The 7,836-nt window shown below is 43.4% G+C and overlaps 1 protein-coding gene across 9 annotated transcripts in view; it reads left to right on the top strand.

The window, feature by feature from the left end:
• Positions 1-1,707: 1,707 nt before the first annotated feature.
• SSX2IP (SSX family member 2 interacting protein) overlaps positions 1,708-7,836 on the top strand; it is a 45,174-nt gene continuing 39,045 nt past the window's right edge. For 4 of the 9 annotated variants that reach the window (XM_066376677.1, XM_066376681.1, XM_066376676.1 and 1 more), the window contains exons 1-2: positions 1,708-1,838; positions 6,181-6,296. The gene's annotated coding sequence lies outside the window, so the exon portion shown is untranslated. Of the gene's footprint in view, positions 1,839-1,994; positions 2,127-6,180; positions 6,297-7,836 lie in introns of those variants that run through there. The other 5 variants (XM_066376679.1, XM_066376673.1, XM_066376680.1 and 2 more) reach the window with 3 other exon arrangements.

The following is a 7,836-nucleotide window of genomic DNA, read 5'->3' as shown; positions in this document are numbered from 1 at the left end:
AACCGGGATCCACCCAGCACGCCCACCAGGGGGCGATGCTCTGCCCATCTTGGGGCGTCGCTCTGTTGCAACCAGAGCCATTCTAGCACCTGAGGCAGAGGCCACAGATCCATCCTCAAGCGCCCTGGCCAACTCTGCTCCAATGGAGCCTTGGCTGCGGGAAGGGAAGAGAGAGACAGAGAGGAAGGAGAGGGGGAGGGGTGGAGAAGCTGATGGGCGCTTCTCCTGTGTGCCCTGGCTGGGAATTGAACCCGGGACTCCTGCACACCAGGCTGACGCTCTACCACTAAGCCAACCTGCCAGGGCCTCGTTTTATTTTTTTAACCCCTCTTTTTTACGAATTCTAAAAAGCATAACTCAAAAAATGTAATGTAAAAATGTTTTTTAATGTCAGAATAAATTTAATTTTGTCATATTTATTTCGTTTACCATGAAAGCACGCTTGGACTTTATTTTTTTAATATTTGACTTAATTAATATAACATATTTCTCAGAAATTTGTATATAGTGCACCTACAATTATTTGTAGGATTTTAAATGAGCCTCGACCTCAAAAAGTTTGAGAATCATTGGCTTAGGCCAAAGGCAAACAGGAGGATTTTGTTGGATTCTTAAATTGTGCCCTGGGGTGCTCATTTTTTCGCCTTGATCTTTCATCCGGGATTGGGGATACGTACGTGTAAATTGGGAAGACGGCACTCGTTCCTATCTTATTATTTTTTTCTTGTTTTATTCTATTTTGGTATTTTAGTTTCAAAGTACTCTCAGGAACCTCTTTAAAATGCCAAACCTGTTTCCCCTCTCTGGAGTAAACAGATCCTTTGGCTTGCAAACACACAAAAATCTGTCAAAGTACGTACGTATTTGTATTTATAACTCAACTCATATGTCTGCAATTTCCCCATCTGATCCTTCCTTTTTCGGGCCTCTCTTCTTCCCGGAAGAATTTTGGGCTGACATAGGAGGAGGAGCTAACCTGACCTCGGCTATGGGTACAACAGGCATACCTTTTCTTTTCATGTTTTTTGCTGGGTGGCTGTGAGACATTTCTGCATAAACTTCTAGATCTTAAGTGCCATGCTTAGTGTTCCCGTTGTCTTCGCCTCTTTTCTTTGCCCTAATTTTACATGTAACTCTCCTGGTTGAGCTGTTTGCATCCACGATTCCTAACGCTTGAAACTCCCTTCCCCTAAGCATGACCTAATTACGGGTGCCCACTGTTGTTAGGTTTATTTCTCCACTTTTACAAGCGCACGTCGCTCTTCAGGAAGCTTCATTTTTGCTTCTAGTGTGGGTGCTGGGGTTCACCGGGACCCGGAACATGTGCTTTAATGCAGCTACGACCCCCAACCCCCTCGGGGCCCCGAGCCCTGCAGACTTGAGGCGGGGCCGGAGGGGAGCCGGGCAGGGTGAATCACAGGGCGTAACAGGTGCCGCAGCCACAGCTGCGCCAGCATCCCGCTCGGCTCTAGGGATAAGGTTTTCTTTTTCTCCGGGGGTTTTTTGGAGATGGGGAGGAGACTCAAGGCCCCCACCCGACCAATGCAGGCCGCGGTTGTTCATCGCCTAGCAACGAGCGGAGCCAATGAGAGGCTGCCTCCCCTGCGGCGCAGGAGGCGCGGGGGCGGGGAGGGAACCTTGCGAACCTGCCGAGGCTGGGAGGCGGCCGCGAGGGGCGGAGCGTAGCCGGCCTGGGACCGGGAAGGCGGGAGCCAGAGGCGGAGGCGGGGCCGCCGGCCCGGGCGCTGCGTTCCGCGCTCCTGTGCGCGCCCTCGGGGCTGTGCGATCCCACTAGGACGCCGAGTGGTATCTCCCCGCGGCACCCGGGGACCGTGACGGTGAGAGCCGAGCCCCGCGGCGGGGATAGTGACGCGCCTGCCCCGGGGGAGGCGGCGGCACCAGCGGGGCCGGGGGCAGACTGGCTGGGGTAGCCTGGAGGCGGGGCGGGGCGAGGGTGGGTGCGGGCGGGGGCGGGGGTGGGCACGGGGCGGTTGGGCGCGGAGGTGAGCGTGGGCACCTGTCTCGGCGCCCCGCTTCTCTGCGACAGCCCCGGCGCGGCCGTTTGGGTCGTTGGAGGAGGCGGGCGAGCGCTGATCCCGGCCGCGGCCGAAGGTGGAGGTGGGGAGGTAGGTGCCAGCGGGGGGACCGCTCCCGCGGGCCGTGGCAGTGCTCTGCCTACGGAAGGGCTCCGGCTCGGGGAGCCTGAAACCCTTTCTCGGATGGCGAGAGGGTTGCGCCTGGCGCGGAGTGACGAGCGACGCGGGGACGTGGAGGAAGAGAGGCTTGCCAGTTTGGTGCTGCGGGCGGTGTGGGCATCGGGATTTGTTAGCGCCAAGCCGCGGGAGTTGTCGTTGGAATGAGTTACCGGGTGGCCCGTGGTCGCTGCAGAGGAAGAGAACCCCGATGATAATTAAATGTCTAGGGGAAGAACTTAACGTCATCTAAGAGGCAGGCATGTGTGAGAATATTTTGGTGTAGAATTTTAAAATAAGGTACAGTAAACTGAATTATGAGCTCCCTGCCCCCTTTTGAGCCTATGCTGATCGCTCAGTTATGCAAGTCACCTGGGCCCAGAAAATGGAATCTGCTGAATAATTTGTTTTCAGCCCGTGTAATATGGAAATCTTTAGATTGTTACCCCACTTCAGGGTCCGTAGTTATGATTGCTCAATTGTCATTGCTTGCAATGCTAATGTAGTTCTTGTTGAATCTGAGTGAATTGAGATATCCCATTTTTGGGCTCCATAATGGAGTGAAGGCTTAGAAAAGGCACTTTGGGGTGGTTCGGAAGTGTAAGAGAGGGGGTCTTCTAGAATTTGAAAATGCTGGGCTTCCTAACAGTTCAGATTGGACTTTATGTCTAGAGTTGACTGTGAATGATGGGTACCTTGGAATTTTTTTTACGTATGAGGAAGGATTGATTTACTGTTTAGGTAGAAGAAAATTCTGGCACCCTTGATCCTGACCTGGAAAGGTAGGTATGACTTAACACATTTAGGAGACTGAACAGAATTTGAAAAGAATGAGACATCTGGAGAGAGAGAGAAAAATAATGCCTTTAGAGTTAAAATTTAGGTCAAGCTATTTTAAAATTTAGAAGAAGATAGATTTACGAACTTGGATTCAGTCAGCAAAACGTAATCCATCCAATCCTAGAAAACTATTTTGGCCTACAGGCCGGGGAAGCTTAGGTTATTCATTGAATCTAAACATTAAAAGCTAATGACTAATTTGACAATCTGCCTGCTTTCAGTGAAGGTTTCTGAAAATGGTTCTTTGAAAAGAGGATGAAAGAATTGAGAGTTAAAATGAAGGCTCTTTTGGTGCTGGATCTTTTCAGCCAAGTCATTTTATACCCTTCCTTCCCTTCTCCTTCCCTGTGTGTATGGGGAAGATAATAAAGCCCTAGGGTTATGGAACATGAGTGATGCAGCTTGAAGATAGCTGCAAGAACTTATTCTAGGATGGGGTTCGGGAACCTATGGCTCGCAAGCCAGATGTGGCTCTTTTGATGGCTGCATCTGGCTCCCAGACAAATCTTTAATAAAAATAATAATGTTAAAAATATAAAACATTCTCATGTATTACAATCCTTTCATTTCCTACCGCTCATGTTCATGGTTGCGGGTGGCTGGAGCCAATCACAGCTGTCCTCCGGGACACACCAAATTTTTATTGGATAATGCATAACCTGCACTGGTCGTTGTATGGCTCTCACAGAATTACATTGTAAAATTTGTGGTGTTCATGGCTCTCAGCCAAAAAGGTTACCGACCCCTGTTCTAGGAGGAAATGTGAAGATCTCATAACACATTGTGCCTTATGACAAAGACTTGTTACAGTATGCTATGTTCCAAACTCCCTGAGGCAGTTAGTTTATGAGAAAACTAAAATGTTAATTGTTCAGATGACTTGCCAAAGGCCTCAAGGCTAACACAAAACCAGATTATATTCTTGGCCTATCCCGAAATCCTGACATAGCTGCTTTTGACAAAGCTGGCTGTCACACCAGTTTTATAAAAGGAGACATTTGAGTATCTCCTGTGTAATATGCACCTAGAGATATAAAGATGAGAAAGACACTGCCCCAGAATTATGTGATTTTAATTCATTCCACATGTTAAATTGGATCATTTCCAAATCTTTTTAAGTGATGTTTTTCCATATCACTTACCAGTGAATATATATGCCTTAATTGGTTTGACCAGGAGAGATTTTGGTACTCTGTGGATCTGTTTTGTGTCTTTGGTTATGGTGATCACGATTAGTTGTTAATAAAGGAACAAGTTATCTTGAACTCACAAATTTATGGTTGAAATAGAATAAAAAAGTGCACCATTCATTATTGATAATGGAAAACTACCTTACATATTTGCTTTTGATAGTGGGTCAGTATTATATAGTACCAGCAGGTTTACTGAGTTATACTTTAATAATTTATTTTTTTAGTAAATATTAAACATTTACTAAGCATCTCCTCCTTGCCAGACCTGAGGATAAAAATAAGTGTTGCCTTAATGGAGTTTATTTTAGTAAGGGTGAGAGAAAAAATAGAAAATAAAAATTGCAAATATGGGAAGGCTTTAGAAAAGAGAATTTCAACCGTGCCCTGATGGAGGAGGAGGTGGTGTTGTCATTTACTTGTTGAACACATAGTGGCATTTTCTGTACAGTGTACTGTTGGGGAAGTACAGGTGGTTTGGTAGTTAGAGCCAGTTAGATTGGGTTAGTGATAAGGTTGAAAAATAGGGATATAACCTTTGACCAACAGGTGCTAGGGAATCTTTTTTTTTCCCTTTTATTGGGTTAAGTAATATGGTTCGCCAAACCATACACGTTTCAAGAGTACAACTCAATAGCAACACCTATATACACATCATGCGCCCCCACTCCAAGCAGTGTTTTTCCACTCCAGTTTCCCCTCCTCTCTTCCCTCTTGTTGTTGTAACCCTGTTGTCTGTATATATGTGTTATGTATATGTTTTCCTTCTAATCCCTTCACCTTCTTCTATCCAGTCCCCTCACCCCGTTTCCCTCTGACAGTGTCCATCTGTTCCATGTGTCCATGCCTCTGTTTCTGTTTCGTTGCTCAGTTTATTGTATTCATTAGATTTTACATAGAAGCGAGATCATATGATATGTGTCTTTCTCTGACTGGTTTATTTCACTTTAGCATAATAATCTTCAGGTTCATCCATGCTGTTGCAAAAAATATGATTTCCTTCTTTACGGCTGTTTAGTATTCCATTGTCTAAATGTATCACAGTTTTTTATCTGTGCATCCACTGATGGACACTTGGGCTGTTTCCAGATAGGGAATTTTTAAAAGGTTTTATCCAGGGGAATTAGAAGTACTTCCTCTAAAAAAACAGTAATTTAGTGATCCAAAAGTGTTCTGAACATAGACAGTAATATTTGAGAGACAGTAGCCCTATACAGCAATTAAAAATATTTTATTGAAGCCCTCAGAAACTTTTAAAAGTAAAAATGACTATTCATATAACCAACCTTTATTATTTTTTTTGTTTTTGTATTTCTTATTGAAGTATAATTGATATAACCTTAATTTCAAATGTATAACAGATTCAGTATTTCTATATGTTGTGAAATAATCACAGTAAGTAAGTCTAGTATCTTCTACTTTTAAGGTTGGGGGAATAGAGATGCAAGGATATATAAAACACAGCCCTATCTATGTTTAAGAAATTCAGAGTTCAGCAGGAGAGAGAACACAATTATAATGCAGTGTGGAATCTGACTCATAAGAGGCATAAAAATGTCAGGTCCTAGCCACGTAGGATTCTGAGATGAGAGAATACAAAATTCAAATTAAAAATAGTACTCAAATAGACATTAAACTGCAACCAATTTAACAATCATAACATTTAGGCAATCTTAACATTTATAGTTCTCACCTATCTATTAACCCTTACTTCATACATTGCCTTACCTCCCTCTTAACTCTTTTGAGTGAAATTTTTGGTTTGACCACCATAATGCTACCTTTAAGTTTTCCATACATGCTACACAATTAAAAACTCTGTTACATGCCCTATCTTTTGAGATGCTGCTTGCATTATAAATGCTGAAATTCATCCACTTAAAATTCTGTTGCTGAGGTTCATCTGTATTGTATGTTGACCAAGTTTTCTGATTGCTGCGTGACATTCTGTTTTGCAGAAATGCCAGTCTGTCCATTTTCCTGTTGGTGGATGTGGAGGTTGCTTCCAGGGTTATGCTCTTTTGCTATTGTGAAGAAGGCGGCTGCTTATGTTCATACCTCCCGGCGTACATAGGCAAGAGTTTTTCTTGATTTATACCTAGAAGTGGACAGTCTAGGTTGTTGAGTATGTGTGAATAGGATATGTGAATTTCAACTGCCATACTGTTTGTTTTCAAAGGTTCTGCCCATCCTCCGGTGTTCAGTAAGCCTTAGCCAGGTGTCCCTAGGTCTCTTTGTTATTTTAAACCTTCATTCAGTACTTTGGGACACTTCGACATTATTATTGGAGTCCATTCTTTAGCACTCTTAGAAAAGAATACCTTTTGGGCATCCTGTAGTCTAAACTGCATATATAGAATACTAACTTATACTGAAGCACGTTCTGTAGAGTACAGCCATCTTCTCAAACTATGCACCAGTCACATGAGGGTCTGTTCAAACACTGATTTCTGGATTTCACCCTGAGTTTCTGAATCTGTAGATCTGAAGTGGGACTTGAGAATTTGAACAGGTTTCTTGGTGCTGCTGATGCTGCTGGTTGTGGAACCAAAATTTGAGAACTGTAACCAGTGATTGAATTTGAGCTAAACATTGAAAAATTATTACAGAAAGGTGACTGTACACTATTACAGAACAGATTCATGAATAATGTTTAGTTTCTTTGTTGTCTTCATTGCCTGTAGTAGATTTTGTTACCTGTTGCTTAATTATTTTAGGAATGAAATACTGATAAATGGTAATTGTTTTTTATTTTATTTGGACTTCTTAGCTCACTTTCAACTTCACAAAGTAAGCTAGATTTAAAAACAGTGCTTCTCTTTTTGTTAGTAATCTTCATGTAAGAGTATGATTGCTCTGCGCTGGACGGATTTGGGATTGGTATACTGTCTGTAAATTGTCACGCTCTCGATTCACGCACCTTTCTGCTTCTCTAAGCTGGCACCAGTCTAGACTCGATCAAAAGCTCTTCTAAGTTGCAGCATGGCTAAAGTGTTGATTCTCGTTTATCATAGTAGCATGCTTCACACTAATGTGTCACTGAATTTCGTTGACATTCGTTCCGCAGACTTGATTGGGTTCCTACCGTAGGTCAATTACCATATCTCATAATAAATCAGGGTACACACAGGATGATGCTGGGCCTGCCGACCAGAAGCTCAGTTTAAGTGGAGAGGGGTTTCATTACAGTTAGATCTGTACTGTAACAGGGTTAACTGTATGCAGAGTGTTCTGGAAGCACAAAGAGGAGAATGGTAGTTTGGGAAAAGCCTGGTAATTTGGGCTCTGTATTCACTAGATTAAAAAAAAATTTTTTTTATGTTTGAATTTAAATTTTTGTCTTCTTTTCTACAGTTCACATTCCAGTCACTCAATTGGAATAGTTAGTGTCTGGTTGTAACTAGTCTCAAGGTGAGATAGTAGAGAAGCAAGTAGCTGCGTGTGTGTACAGTTTAAACAAGCAGCTCACAAATTGTGTATTCCCTCCTCTCCTACATTAAAGCCAGGAGGGAGTAATAATTAAATGTGCTGGACTAGTATGGTTTGAATCTTGGCTTTGTCACATTCTAGCTGTGTCACTTGCGCAAGAACACTGTGGGCCTCAGTATCCTCAT

Source organism: Saccopteryx leptura, chromosome 3 (assembly GCF_036850995.1).
Source record: "Saccopteryx leptura isolate mSacLep1 chromosome 3, mSacLep1_pri_phased_curated, whole genome shotgun sequence".
NCBI lineage: Eukaryota > Metazoa > Chordata > Mammalia > Chiroptera > Emballonuridae > Saccopteryx > Saccopteryx leptura.
Note: the sequence above shows the minus strand (reverse complement) of the source record. Positions and strands in the feature narration are given on the sequence as shown.